This window comes from Spermophilus citellus (assembly GCF_964194105.1).
Source record: "Spermophilus citellus genome assembly, chromosome: 12".
Classification (NCBI taxonomy): domain Eukaryota; kingdom Metazoa; phylum Chordata; class Mammalia; order Rodentia; family Sciuridae; genus Spermophilus; species Spermophilus citellus.
The window spans coordinates 84769677-84783935 of NC_138198.1; the positions used below are offsets into that span (position 1 = coordinate 84769677).

At 36.7% G+C, this 14259-nt stretch overlaps 1 protein-coding gene across 7 annotated transcripts in view; it reads right to left on the reverse strand.

Moving 5' to 3' along the window:
* ZNF521 (zinc finger protein 521) overlaps positions 1–14259 on the reverse strand; it is a 298275-nt gene that overhangs the window by 142714 nt on the left and 141302 nt on the right. The gene's annotated exons all lie outside the window — the stretch shown is intronic.

The window sequence follows — 14259 nt, forward strand, 5'->3', positions numbered from 1 at the left end:
GAGTGTAAATGATGACACTAAGGCCCAGAGAAGTATGAAAATGTGCCTGATGACACAGTGTCACACAGCTGGAAAGACAAATAAGCTCTCTTAATTCTAAATGCTAGGTTCCCTGATAAAAGCAGCCCTTATGATTTCATATCTTTATTACTGAGTCCCAGTTCATATTAGATGAACTCAATAATAAAGTATTGGTTATGCTTTCCAGAACACACAGTTACAGAAATTCCTTTGTGATGAAACTCAATATTTACAATTAAAAACCATCTCAAAAAGCAAAATAAACCATTATGAAATAATCCATTTTGATAATCTCCCAAATGTGAGAAAATTACATTTGTAAAATCACATAAATGACATTTGGTTATAACTATTCTTACCAAATTATCATTTCACCTACAATCATCTAAAACTATTTTACTAATAATATTAATAGTAAATACTGGTCTTCTAAATTATAATTAATTTAAAGCACTCAAATTCTTTAGGATATAAAAACCTCAAAGTTAAGCCCCCAAATTAGGATCCTTTAATTTGAGATAAAAAATTATCAATGCCATTAATATAAATTTTTCCTAGTTATTGTAATTTCACATGGCATCTTTTTCCACAACCACAGACAATATTCCATGCAAACCATAAAAGTACAGGTATATTTCCAATGGAAGCTGTCTAAATAATCTAATGGTCTTTGTACATTAGGCATATCGTGAATTGACTGTGCTGAATCTAAATCTAACACAGACTTCAAACACCCTGACAATCACCAAAGAAGATTTACTACACTGAGCTGTTTATAAGATGCTTTTGATGGTGACATATAGAGCAACATGTGTTGTGTAAATAACATCTATCCCTTTTTTAACAATATTTCCCTTTAGAACTAGTTAGAAAATATTTCTTACTCCCTGATGACCTACGTTATATATTGTTTATTAGCATACTTCCAGCATTATTCCTGATATGTGACCTTGCTGAAAAACAAAGAAACATAAACTTAATGGCTAGTCTTTTCTCTTGTTAGCACAGTAAAACATACAATATGTCGAAAACTGTCTCCAAAAATGATGACTGATGAATATGTTGGCAGAATATACTAGGACCTTTTTTTTTTCTCTCCTGGCCTAATAATAAAGAATAAAATCACTTGAAAAGCCAAAATAATAAAATACCAGCACTTACTACTACTTCACACTGAAATGACACATTTAAAGATCTATGTATGTAAGTTTTCTTTTATTATCAGAAGAAAACGTTCTTGTCACTACTGATAATTCAAATTCTCATTCTCTTTACCCTTAAAAATGATATCTAAAATGTTATATATATTTTTTTCTACTAACAAGGTCATATTCTTATCTATGAGCTCCTAAATTTTCAGCTTGATAAGAATTTAATGTGATCAAAAGCAATGTACCAGGATTTTAAAGCACTGCAGCTTGAACTCTACCTCACCAGGCCTCTCATATTTCCAAAAAACAAAGCAATGACATGCCAATTGGGATGTGTTAAGGAGTTTCTTTTTAAAGCCATGATGTAAAATTCATTTTCACCTTCAATTTAAAAAAAAAAAAAAGATAATTCTAAATGACCTTTAAAACATCCCTCAATATAATTATAGATTCTTAGCAAAATATTTGAGAGACCCCTGCACACCTGTATACTGCCTTCTAAGTAAAGGGACTGTAACCTCTGGACAGTGTCAGCTGTGGAGAGCTCACTTAGAAGTAAATCCACCTCAGCTCTGTAGAGCTGAGATTATGAGGGGATTCACTCTAATTCTAGGCCCAAATCTGCTTTTCCACTACATTCAACCATTGGTCTTAACATGGGGCTGTGGCTATAAAGAGCTGTTGAATCCCTTGTCTAATAGGACCATGACATTAACCCATTTTCAGGCTGAAAATAGGGGCACCGTGCATGCGATGCTTGGAACAACCTTCCATCCTGTCTACCTTCCTCCAGGTCCATGTTTTAATAAATAGAACCACAAATGCAGCCCCAAATCTAGGTGTGACCTGACCTCTGCAGAGTACAAGAGGACTGAGGACTCCCTTAGGACAATTACTCCCATTTATATAAAAGACAACAACAAAAAAAGTCAAGTGAGATCATTTCTTTTAAAAGCAGATAAAAGTAGAAACAGAACTTCCATTGTTTGGGCCCCAGATTGGCCTTCCTCAAAGCTTAGGTTGTCAATTTACTTGAAATGCTAATTTAGTACAATTTTTAAAAGAGACTTTTTTTCATTAGCCTTTTTAAATGTGCTACTTGGGAGTGGGATTGTCATTTCCTGATTGTTCTCTTTTGTTTTCTGATACTGATAGATGTAATTATCAAGGATACAACTTTTTCCCAGCACCTCATTATTTTTGATTGATTTTGAGAACAATTTAAATGTGCCTTTTTGACATTCTTGTTTTCAGTTATACTCTGGGTAAGGTACTCTGAGACTTTCAGAAAAGAGCATCTCATATATTAAAAAAAATGATTAAGGAATTTTAATAATATATAGTTTTTTAAAAATTATTCTGATTAACCCTATCCTTCTCCATTTGATCTATATTCTATATGGACTTCACATTTAATCTCACTGAATTAAATAATAATGATAATAATAATTTAAAATATGAATTTTAAAAAATTATACTTTGTCGGTGTAAATTGCTTTAATTTTTTTTTAATAACAAAGGTGTAAAAACATTCAGTGAGTCCATAGTAATCCTTAAAAACTGAAAAGACAACTGATTTCCATTATCACCATCAGAGGCAACTAAAGTTAATTTTTCTGAAAAGTGGTCATCAAAGGATCAGAAGCATGTTGCTTTTTCAGAAGGAAAAGCACCTCACACCTATTGGATGAGGGAAAGTTCTTTGTAGAGGAATGACAGAAATGATGATAAAATTAGAAATCCATCATTTCTCAATGCCAAAAAATCCATAAAATCATTAATGGATGCTGCTGAAACTATTAGGTGAAAGGTTATTTGGAGGTACTCAAATTTCATCCCTTGATCACTGCAAAGAGAAAGATGTACCTTTACAGTTAATTTAGAAAGTGGCAATCACTTAGCGCAGAATATTTAGCTTAATATTACTAACAATGGAGCAATCTGACATCATATGCCTCTCGAGTCTTATCTAAAATGTGTACCTGAATTTAATCAAGTCCTTCAACCTAACAAACCCATATCCAGCAAACATATAAATAGAGAAACAAATATTACTATGAGAATAAAATAGAAATCCAGAAAATTCTTCAAGAGAACTGGTATGTTGTCTGCAAAAAGTCAATGTCATGGAAGACAAAGTAGAGATGACTCTAAGATGACTCTTAGAGAACAGGTATCAAAAATTTTTGAGGCGATTCCAACATGGCGGCGGGCGCAGAGAGATCAAGTCCCTGACCTCTTCAGCTGTGCAGGCATACGGAGTCGTAAAAAACCTAAATCTGTTTGCTCAGGATCACTAGGCAATGCTGAGCTGACATGGATCTGGGGTGAACAGTCTGGGCCTCTCAGAACACACACTGAGCCCGGATCGGCTGAATTCAAGCTCCCGTTCACCTGCTTCCCTCAGACAAACAGCTGTGACTCAGCACTAATCCATCCGGCTGAAACAACTGGTCAGCCCTTCTCATCCTGCGGAGGTAAATGCCTACCGAGCCTTCATAGGTAGTGGCCACAGGTTTGAAACGGGGCTTGGGAGAGACAGTAAGGACCCACCCATTGCATTGGTTGCCCAGCAAAAGGAAACGAACTGTCGCCATTTGCAAGAGACACCACCATGGCAGAGAACTGACATCATCAGACGGCGGCGGAGGAGATAATGTCATTGAAACCTGCGGGTACGGGTGTGTAATTCCCTAGCCTTCCCTCTCCACACATCGGGGAAACCTTAAGGGCCCCTCCCAGCTCTCCCGTGAGCGCTATAGCCAGCACAAGGGAATCAGAGGTGGGGCGGGACCTGCGGCGCGGAACTACCGCTCCCACCAGGGCTGAGAGCTGAGGTCTCTTGCACCAGCTACCGGGGGCGTGGCTACCGGAGGGCAAGTAAAATTTGCTGAGGATTCTCAGCCCCACGCTCTACAAACTTAGGGTCTGAGGGAATGGCAAACTGGAAGAGTGTGCCCAGTCGTTCATGAAAACAGGGCTCCCGGGAGCAGCAGACCTGGCGTGTAGCCAGTATTGTGGTGAGCGGCACCCGTGAGAGGGGCCTGGCTAGAGGAAAAGTGGGAAGTGACTAGACACAAGAGGAGGCCCTAGGCACTCAGGATTGGAGACTCGCCCAGTCTGGGAGGAGCTGCTGCACAGTGATTGGTTCCCGCGTATTGACAGGAGAAACTTGGACTGGTGGGCATAGGGCCACCTACTGGAAGAGAAGTTAATCAAACTCTAAGACTGCATTTATTAGTTTTTTTTTTCTTTTTTTCTTTTCTCTTTTTTTTTTTTTTTTTTTTGATTTGGGTTTCTTTCATTTTCATTTTTCTTTCTTGTTGTTTTTTTAAATTTTTTTTACAATTTTTTAAATTTTTTTTTCTTCTAATTTTAATTTTATTTATTTTATTTTATTTTTTATTTTTTTTTCTTTTTTATTTCCTATTTTTTTTCTTCTTTTGTCTTTTCATTTCTCTTATCCTCCCTTCCTTGAATTCTACCTGCTTACTCTCATTCTCTTTAGAGACTTCTTCCCTTCCTTTCTAATACCTTTCCTCCCAAGCATCAAATAAATTTATAAGAGTAAACAGTAACTCAGCAGTCAAACAGAACAAGAAGTAACATGAGCAGCTTCAAAAAGCAAGGAAGAAAAGGAGTACAAACAATGCAGGACAGCCTAAATATTCAGGAGGACCAAGAGTCATCAGAAAAATGGTCATATAAAGAACTCAAGGAACACCTTAGACAGATGGAATGGAACCTTAAAGAGGATACAAGACAGCAAATTCAAGCAGCGAAAGAACACATTGAGAATGAATTACATAAACAGATAAAAGAAGAAGTTAAGCATCTTTATCAGGAGATAGAGATTATAAAAAATAATCAAACAATAATTCTAGAAATGAAGGAAATGATAAACCAAATTAAAAACTCAATTGAGAGTATCACTAACAGAGTGGAGCAAGTAGAAGCCAGAACGTCAGATAATGAAGACAAAATATATCATCTTGAAAAGAGTCTAGCCAACTCAGAAAGGCTGGTAAAAAATCATGTGAAAAACATCCAAGAGTTATGGGATAACATAAGAAAACCAAACTTACGAGTCATCGGGGTAGAAGAAGGTACAGAGATTCAAACCAAGGGAATGAGTAACCTGCTGAATGAAATAATTACAGAAAACTTTCCAGAAATAAAAAAGGAAACAGATATACAAGTTGAAGATGCATACAGGACACCGAGCACACAAAATCACAGTTGACCAACGCCAAGACACATTGTTATGAAGATATCCAATATATAGAACAAAGAGAAAATATTAAAAGCTACAAGAGAAAGGAGACAGATTACATTCAGGGGTAAACCAATAAGGTTAACAACAGATTTTTCATCACAGACACTGAAAGCAAGAAGGTCATGGAACAATGTATTTCAAAGACTGAAAGACAATGGATGCCAACCAAGAATTCTGTATCCACCAAAATAAGCTTCAGGTAGGACAACGAAATAAAAATCTTTCATGATAAACAAAAGTTAAAAGAATTTGCAGCCAGAAAACCAGCATTGCAAAGCATTTTGAGCAAAACACTACACAACGAAGAAATGAAAAACAATAACCAAAACCATCAGTAGGAAGTGCCTCGGTAAAGACAGAGGGCGGGGGGAAAGATAATAATGGAGAAACAAACTAAATTTTAAAAAAAGGATAAATAATCAAACATGGCTGGAAGTACAAACCATATATGAATAGTAACTCTGAATGTTAATGGCTTAAACTCTCCAATAAAGCGACATAGGCTGGTATCATGGATTAAAAAAACAAATCCAACAATATGCTGCCTCCAGGAGACACATCTGATTTGAAAAGACATACACAGGCTGAAGGTGAAAGGATGGGAAAAAATATACCACGCACACGGTCCTCGTAAGCAAGCAGGGGTGGCCATCCTCATATCGAATAAAATCGACTTCAAGACTAAGTTAATCAAAAGGGATAAAGAAGGTCATTATATACTGTTAAAAGGAACCATTCACCAACAAGACATAACAATTATCAATATTTATGCACCAAATAATGGTGCTGCGACATTCATAAAACAAATTCTCCTCAAGTTCAAGAATCAAATAGACCACAACACAATAATTATGGGTGATTTCAACACACCTCTCTCACCATTGGACAGATCCTCCAAACAAAAGTTCAATAAAAAAACTATATAACTCAATATCACATGCTGAGGGCCATTACCAAGTAGGAATGACGCATCGATTTCCTTGCCAGCGTACCCCATGTTAAATTTGCTGTGACCTTGCATGTGTGTTTGAGAAAGATGACCCTACTCAAGGACGAGGGTGGATCCAGGATTAGGGTATATCCTGCAGTTTGAGGAAGTATAGTATCCCGGTCCTTGGGTTTAGGGCGTTCCCAGTTTAAGACCTTGGGTTTTAGGGAAGTTCGATGTTGAGGATTATTGCTGCTGGAAATAGGGCGTTCCTGCTACCTGAGCTCCCATTGAGCTCTCGTGAGATTCAGAGAGCATTTTGGGAAAAAAGCCTCGTGTAGTAGGTGAATTTGGTGGCAGCAGCACGGGGATTGCCCCAGAACGTGTGTGGAGGCCGGTGTGAGTTCGGGAATAAAGAATTGCTGTTTGAATCTACAAAGCTGTGTGGTGGCTCGTGATTCTGTGCCCAGCCAAGACTGCGGCAATCACAATCAATAACCTAGACTTAACTGACATATATAGAATATACCAACCATCATCAAATGGATATACTTTTTTCTCAGCAGCACATGGATCCTTCTCAAAAATAGACCATATATTATGCCATAGGGCAACCCTCAGTAAATATAAAGGGGTGGAGATAATACCATGCATTTTATCTGATCATAATGGAATGAAACTGGAAATCAATGATAAAAGAAGGAAGGAAAAATCCTACATCACATGGAAAATGAACAATATGTTACTGAATGATCAATGGGTTACAGAAGACATAAAGGAGGAAATCAAAAAATTCTTAGAGATAAATGAAAATACAGACACAACATATCGGAATCTATGGGACACAATGAAAGCAGTTTTAAGAGGAAAATTCATCGCCTGGTGGTCATTCCTCAAAAAAAGAGAAAACCAACAAATAAATGAGCTCACACTTCATCTCAAAGCCCTAGAAAAGGAAGAGCAAAACAACAGCAAATGTAGCAGAAGGCAAGAAATAATTAAAATCAGAGCGGAAATCAATGAAATTGAAACAAAAGAAACTATTGAAAAAATTAACAAAACTAAAAGTTGGTTCTTCGAAAAAATAAATAAGATCGACAGAACTTTAGCCATGCTAACGAAGAGAAGAAGAGAGAGAACTCAAATTACTAACATACGGGATGAAAAAGGCAATATCACAACAGATGCTACAGAAATACAGAAGACAATTAGAAATTATTTTGAAAACCTATACTCCAATAAAATAGAAGATAGTGAAGACACCGATAAATTTCTTAAGTCATATGATTTGCCCAGACTGAGTCAGGAGGATATACACAATTTGAACAGACCAATATCAATGGATGAAATTGAAGAAGCAATCAAAAGACTACCAACCAAGAAAAGCCCAGGACCGGATGGGTATACAGCGGAGTTTTACAAAACCTTTAAAGAAGAATTAATACCAATACTTTTCAAGTTATTTCAGGAAATAGAAAAAGAGGGAGCTCTTCCAAATTCATTCTATGAGGCCAACATACCCTGATTCCGAAATCAGACAAAGACACCTCAAAGAAAGAAAACTACAGACCAATATCTCTAATGAACCTAGATGCAAAAATCCTCAATAAAATTCTGGCGAATCGAATACAAAAACACATCAAAAAAATTGTGCACCATGATCAAGTAGGATTCATCCCTGGGATGCAAGGATGGTTCAATATACGGAAATCAATAAATGTTATTCACCACATCAATAGACTTAAAGATAAGAACCATATGATCATCTCGATAGATGCAGAGAAAGCATTCGACAAAGTACAGCATCCCTTTATGTTCAAAACATTAGAAAAACTAGGGATAACAGGAACTTACCTTGACATTGTAAAAGCTATCTATGCTAAGCCTCAGGCTAGCATCATTCTGAATGGACAGAAGTTAAAGGCATTCCCTCTAAAATCCAGAACAAGACAGGAATGCCCTCTATCACCACTTCTATTCAATATAGTTCTCGAAACACTGGCCAGAGCAATTAGACAGACGAAAGAAATTAAAGGCATAAAAATTTGAAAAGAAGAACTTAAATTATCACTATTTGCAGATGACATGATTCTATACCTAGAAGACCCAAAAGGGTCTACAAAGAAACTACTAGAACTAATAAATGAATTCAGCAAAGTGGCAGGATATAAAATCAACACGCATAAATCAAAGGCATTTCTGTATATCAGCGACAAAACTTCTGAAACGGAAATGAGGAAAAACACTCCATTCCCAATATCCTCAAAAAAAATAAAATACTTGGGAATCAACCTAACAAAAGAGGTGAAAGATTTATACAATGAAAACTACAGAACCCTAAAGAGAGAAGTAGAAGAAGATCTTAGAAGATGTAAAAATATACCCTGTTCATGGATAGGCAGAACTAACATTATCAAAATGGCGATATTACCAAAAGTTCTCTATAGGTTTAATGCAATGCCAATCAAAATCCCAAGGGCATTTCTTGTAGAAATAGATAAAGCAATCATGAAATTCATATGGAAAAATAAAAGACCCAGAATAGCAAAAGCAATTCTAAGCAGGAAGTGTGAATCAGGCGGTATAGCGATACCAGATTTCAAACTATATTACAGAGCAATAGTGACAAAAACAGCATGGTACTGGTACCAAAACAGGCGGGTGGACCAATGGTATAGAATAGAGGACACAGAGACTAATCCACAAATTTACAACTATCTTATATTTGATAAAGGGGCTATAAGCATGCAATGGAGGAAGGATAGCATCTTCAACAAATGGTGTTGGGAAAACTGGAAATCCATATGCAACAAAATGAAACTGAATCCCTTTCTCTCGCCATGCACAAAAGTTAACTCAAAATGGATCAAGGAGCTTGATATCAAACCAGAGACAAGGCATCTGATAGAAGAAAAAGTTGGCTACGACCTACATACTGTGGGGTCGGGCTCCAAATTCCTTAATAGGACACCCATAGCACAAGAGTTAATAACAAGAATCAACAAATGAGACTTAATTAAACTTAAAAGTTTTTTCTCAGCAAGAGAAACAATAAGGTAGGTAAATAGGAAGCCTACATCATGGGAACAAATTTTTACTCCTCACACTTCAGATAGAGCCCTAATATCCAGAGTATACAAAGAACTCAAAAAATTAGACAATAAGAAAACAAATAACCCAATCAACAAATGGGCCAAGGACCTGAACAGACACTTCTCAGGGGAGGATATACAATCAATCAACAAGTACATGAAAAAATGCTCACCATCTCTAGCACTCAGAGAAATGCAAATCAAAACCACCCTAAGATACCATCTCACTCCAGTAAGATTGGCAGCCACTATGAAGTCAAACAACAACAAGTGCTGGCGAGGATGTGGAGAAAAGGGTACACTTGTACATTGCTGGTGGGACTGCAAATTGGTGAGGCCAATTTGGAAAGCAGTTTGGAGATTCCTGGGAAAGATGGGAATGGAACCACCATTTGACCTTGCTATTGCCCTTCTCGGACTATTCCCTGAAGACCTTAAAAGAGCATGCTACAGGGATACTGACACATCGATGTTCATAGCAGCACAATTCACAATAGCTAGACTGTGGAACCAACCCAGATGCCCTTCAATAGATGAATGGATAAAAAAAAAATGTGGCATCTATACACAATGGAGTACTATGCAGCAATAAAAAATGACAAAATCATAGAATTTGCAGGGAAATGGATGGCACTAGAACAGATTATGCTTAGTGAAGCTAGCCAATCCCTAAAAAACAAATGCCAAATGTCTTCTTTGATATAAAGAGAGCAACTATGAACAGAGTAGGGAGGAAGAGTAGGAAGAAAAGATTAACATTAAACAGAGACATGAGATGGGAGGGAAAGGGAGAGAAAAGGGAAATTGCATGGAAATGAAGGGAGACCCTCATTGCTATACAAAATTACATATAAGAGGTTGTGAGGGGAATGGGAAAATAAACAAGGAGAGAAATGAATTACAGTAGATGGGGTAGAGAGAGAAGATGGGAGGGGAGGGGAGGGGGGATAGTAGGGGATAGGAAAGGTAGCAGAATACAACAGTCACTAATAGGGCATTATGTAAAATTGTGGATGTGTAACCAACGTGATTCTGCAATCTGCATTTGGGGTAAAATTGGGGGTTCATAACCCACTTCAATCTAATGTATGAAATATGATATGTCAAGAGCTTTGTAATGTTGTGAATAACCAATAAAAAAAATTAAAAAAAAATTTTGAGGCTTTTGGGGAAAATTTAAATATCAAATAGTTATTGGGGCCTATTAAGGAATTACAGGCAACTTTCTCAGATGTGATAATCACACTGTAATTATGTGGATAACCTCCTTTTTGTTGGGAGATGCATGCTGAGTATGTAGGGGTAAAATGGCATTATGTCTGTGATTTACTTTCAAAAGATCCAGAATAAATAAATAAGTAATATATAAAATACATATGACATATACACATCATACATGGAGAAAGCAAATATAGCTGCATGTTAACAATTATTTAATCTAGGTATATGTGTGAACATTTTCATACTAAAAGTGAGTACATGAAAATGGTAACTTATAGTATATAGTTTTTTTAATGCTAAACCCAATCTCATTAACCCCACCTATACTATTCATTTTATATCCCCCCAAATAATTTGTGCTTAGTTGTTAGAAGTAGCCTTAAAAAGATTTTAAAATTTTTTGTGTAGTCTCTTTTTTTAAAACACAAATCTAGTGTGTAAATTTTAAGAGGTCAGGAACATAGCTCACAGTCATTTCTACAATAAAGTACAATAACTTTTCATAATTGTATCATACTTTACAGTCTATAAGAACTCCTATTCACAAAACTCTCTTGCAACAAGGCTGTAAGAATAGATAAAGGAAGAATTATTATCCACATTGACAGATTAAGTGACTTGTCAAAGTCGTACTGGTTGTGAACACCACAACCAAGGCCAGGATTCCTCTCTGGCCTCCCTCCCACTGGTTTTTAACACAGTTTATACTCTGCTCATTTGCAGGTAAATTTACAATTGCATTTTGGAAGCATTTTAAAAGGAGCTTTTCTTTAGAATTATGATCTGTGATAACGCCCGAGACAGTGGGGAAATAGCTCAGGATGGTGAAGGCACTGTTTCTGGTCAACTGGGCTTTTGGCTCCCATTCCCAGTTGCTTGACTGAGATCCATAGGATAGATCTGGCTCCCCAGAGTCCCTTGGTCTATTTTCCTTTTTGCTTTTAAGGTTCTGTAGTTTTATTGCAATATTTTTAACTTTGTATACTTATTTGTCCTGCTCAGTACTAAAAGAACAATTCCAATCTGAGGTCCCATGTCTGTATTTAAACTCCCAAATTTTCAGCAATCAAATTATTCAGTTATTAAGTCTCTCTCACAAACTCTCCATTCATGTCTACCAGAACTCCCATTAGACAGACTGGAGCCTTCCCATCCATCCTCCCTGGATCTGAACTGCTCTCCCACAATATTGGAGTTGCTTGTTTCTCTGTGTTCTAATAGAGGTGAACTCTGCCCTCTGACACATCATTGGTTCTCTCTGTACTGCTGTGCAGTCTAGTTTGTTTAATCTAGTAATGCTTTTGTTTCAAAGACTGTTTTTCATTCATAACATTTCTAATTTTAAACATTTGTCCCCCACCCCTGCTTGGATTTGCTTCAAAATTATCACTCTTAGTAGAAATCACTCTTGAATTATCTTTCTAAGTGTCTAAGCATTCTCTGTCAGATCTTTCCTTTTGTGTGTGTGGGCTTTGCTAGAATTAGGTTCATTCACATATTTTGGAGTCTTGGTTTGAAGCCCATTTGTAGTGAAAGCTTTTCTTCTCTGTGCTCATTCCTCCCTTTCCAGTAGTTTTGCCTGCTTCTATGAGGCCATCCCAGGCTGCTGGACCACAGCCTCTCAGAGGGGCATTTCCTGTGCACCTGCTGAGCTGCAAGGATACAAGAGACACTGCACATTTAATCACAGGCACAGCATGTAGCTAATTCAGTTTTAAGTCACAAAACTGTGACTCTGTTCCTATTCTTTTAACCCTCCAGCTAAAAACCCTAGTCTCAAGTAATGGTCAACAACAGAATTTTTTTTTTCCCCCTCAGTCTCTTGTCATAAGCAAGGAAGGGCCTCCAGGCCCTGCTTTATTTTTATTGTATTTATTTGTGGTGTGTGGGATGGAACTCAAAACCTCAAACATGCTAAGCCAGCATTCTACCACTGATATATACCCCCTGCCACCCAGGCCCTGCTCTAAATAGTGAATTTGGCTTTGTCTCATTGGGATGAAACACTAATTACCACTTTCTGTTGATAACAGCCTTGATAACCAGTTGCATTTTTATTTGTTTAAGTATCTCAAAGATGAAGAACTGTTTGGAGTCTAAGTCCACTTGGTTTTCTACTTTGTTATTTTATCTATCATTGCTGTATGTTTGGAACATCAAAGCATAATGTTACAGAGCCATTTTCCCAGTATGTGCCACAGCCCCCAGCTCCCTCTCAGTCACCAATCCCAAGCTTGGGCAGTATCTATCAAGGTAAGTCTGGTCTCAAACCACATCAGAACCCTGAAATTAAGATGTTTTAAAATGATGCTATAAAATATTCATTCCAACTCTATCCAGCAGTCTTAGTAGGGAAGAAACTTTAGAATTTTCTTTCTGCAATTAGTTGCTATTTAGTGGCTTCATCATTTAGCTGTGTGAAAAGTCATTTAATGACTCCAAGTATTAGTTTCCTTCCCTGTAAATTAAAAATAATAAAACTTACATCTCAGAGTTATGTGAGAAGCAAGTAAGAATTATATAAAAGTGCTTAGTACTGTGCCTACTATGTAGCATGCTGGCATTAAAGAGTAACTACCTTTATTACTCTTTACTTGACAGGTTATTATGGCAGTGGAATGAAATATGATAAGAACTGTCTGGCACAATAAAGATGCTTGTCAAAGGTTAGTTCTCACCCTTTGGTGTGGACCATAGAATCATATTAAAATTTCTTTCAACTAGAATCCACTGATTTATATTTTATGTCAATTGTGTTAACAAGAGTTAAATAAATATTTATTTAAAAAGCCTTAAAAAGTAGTAGCATAAAGAATATCATAATTTGGTGACAGGGTGGGGGGATGGAAAGGAAAAGGAGGAGGAAACTGTGTATAAAGGTTCAAACTAGGTAGAGGGGGAAAAAATCTGTTTTCAAGGTTTATAGGAATATATATTACCATTCCAAGAATGAATATATTAATTACAAATGAAATATGTTTAGCATCAGTAGTACTTTTACTTGGCGGTATTTTTTTTTGGCAAGGAAATGGATACTATATATGAATGGAAGTAATTATCCGGCAGCTTTTCACAAATACTCAATAATTTAGGCATTTTACTAATAGCCTAGTCATTTTCCAAATGATTTTATATTAGTATGAAAATAAGTCACTGAACAGAGAGAAAAAAATGAAATGAAAGCTACTAATAATGAAAAGCCTGACCAAATGATACACTAAAAAATGAAAGCATCAATGTTCTATTGTGTAGTCTAGAGGTAGTTAAAAGAAGGACACCATTGTCTTACAGATGTGGCTAAGGTCCCGAAATAAACACTACATAGCACTCTGCACAATGCCTTGCTCATGGTAAGATCTCAATAATCAAGAAGAATATGATAGTACCTGGTGAAGAGAAGACAGCTAAAACATGACAGAGAGCCACACATTAATATGGTCTGGGAGAATCAGGCAAAGCTCCCTGGGAGTTAATCTAAAATCCAAAATGGGAATAATTTTCTTGAGCTTAAGTCTGTTACAAAGTGCCTACAACATGCCAGGCAAGTTGCTCAGTCTGGTGAGGCATTTG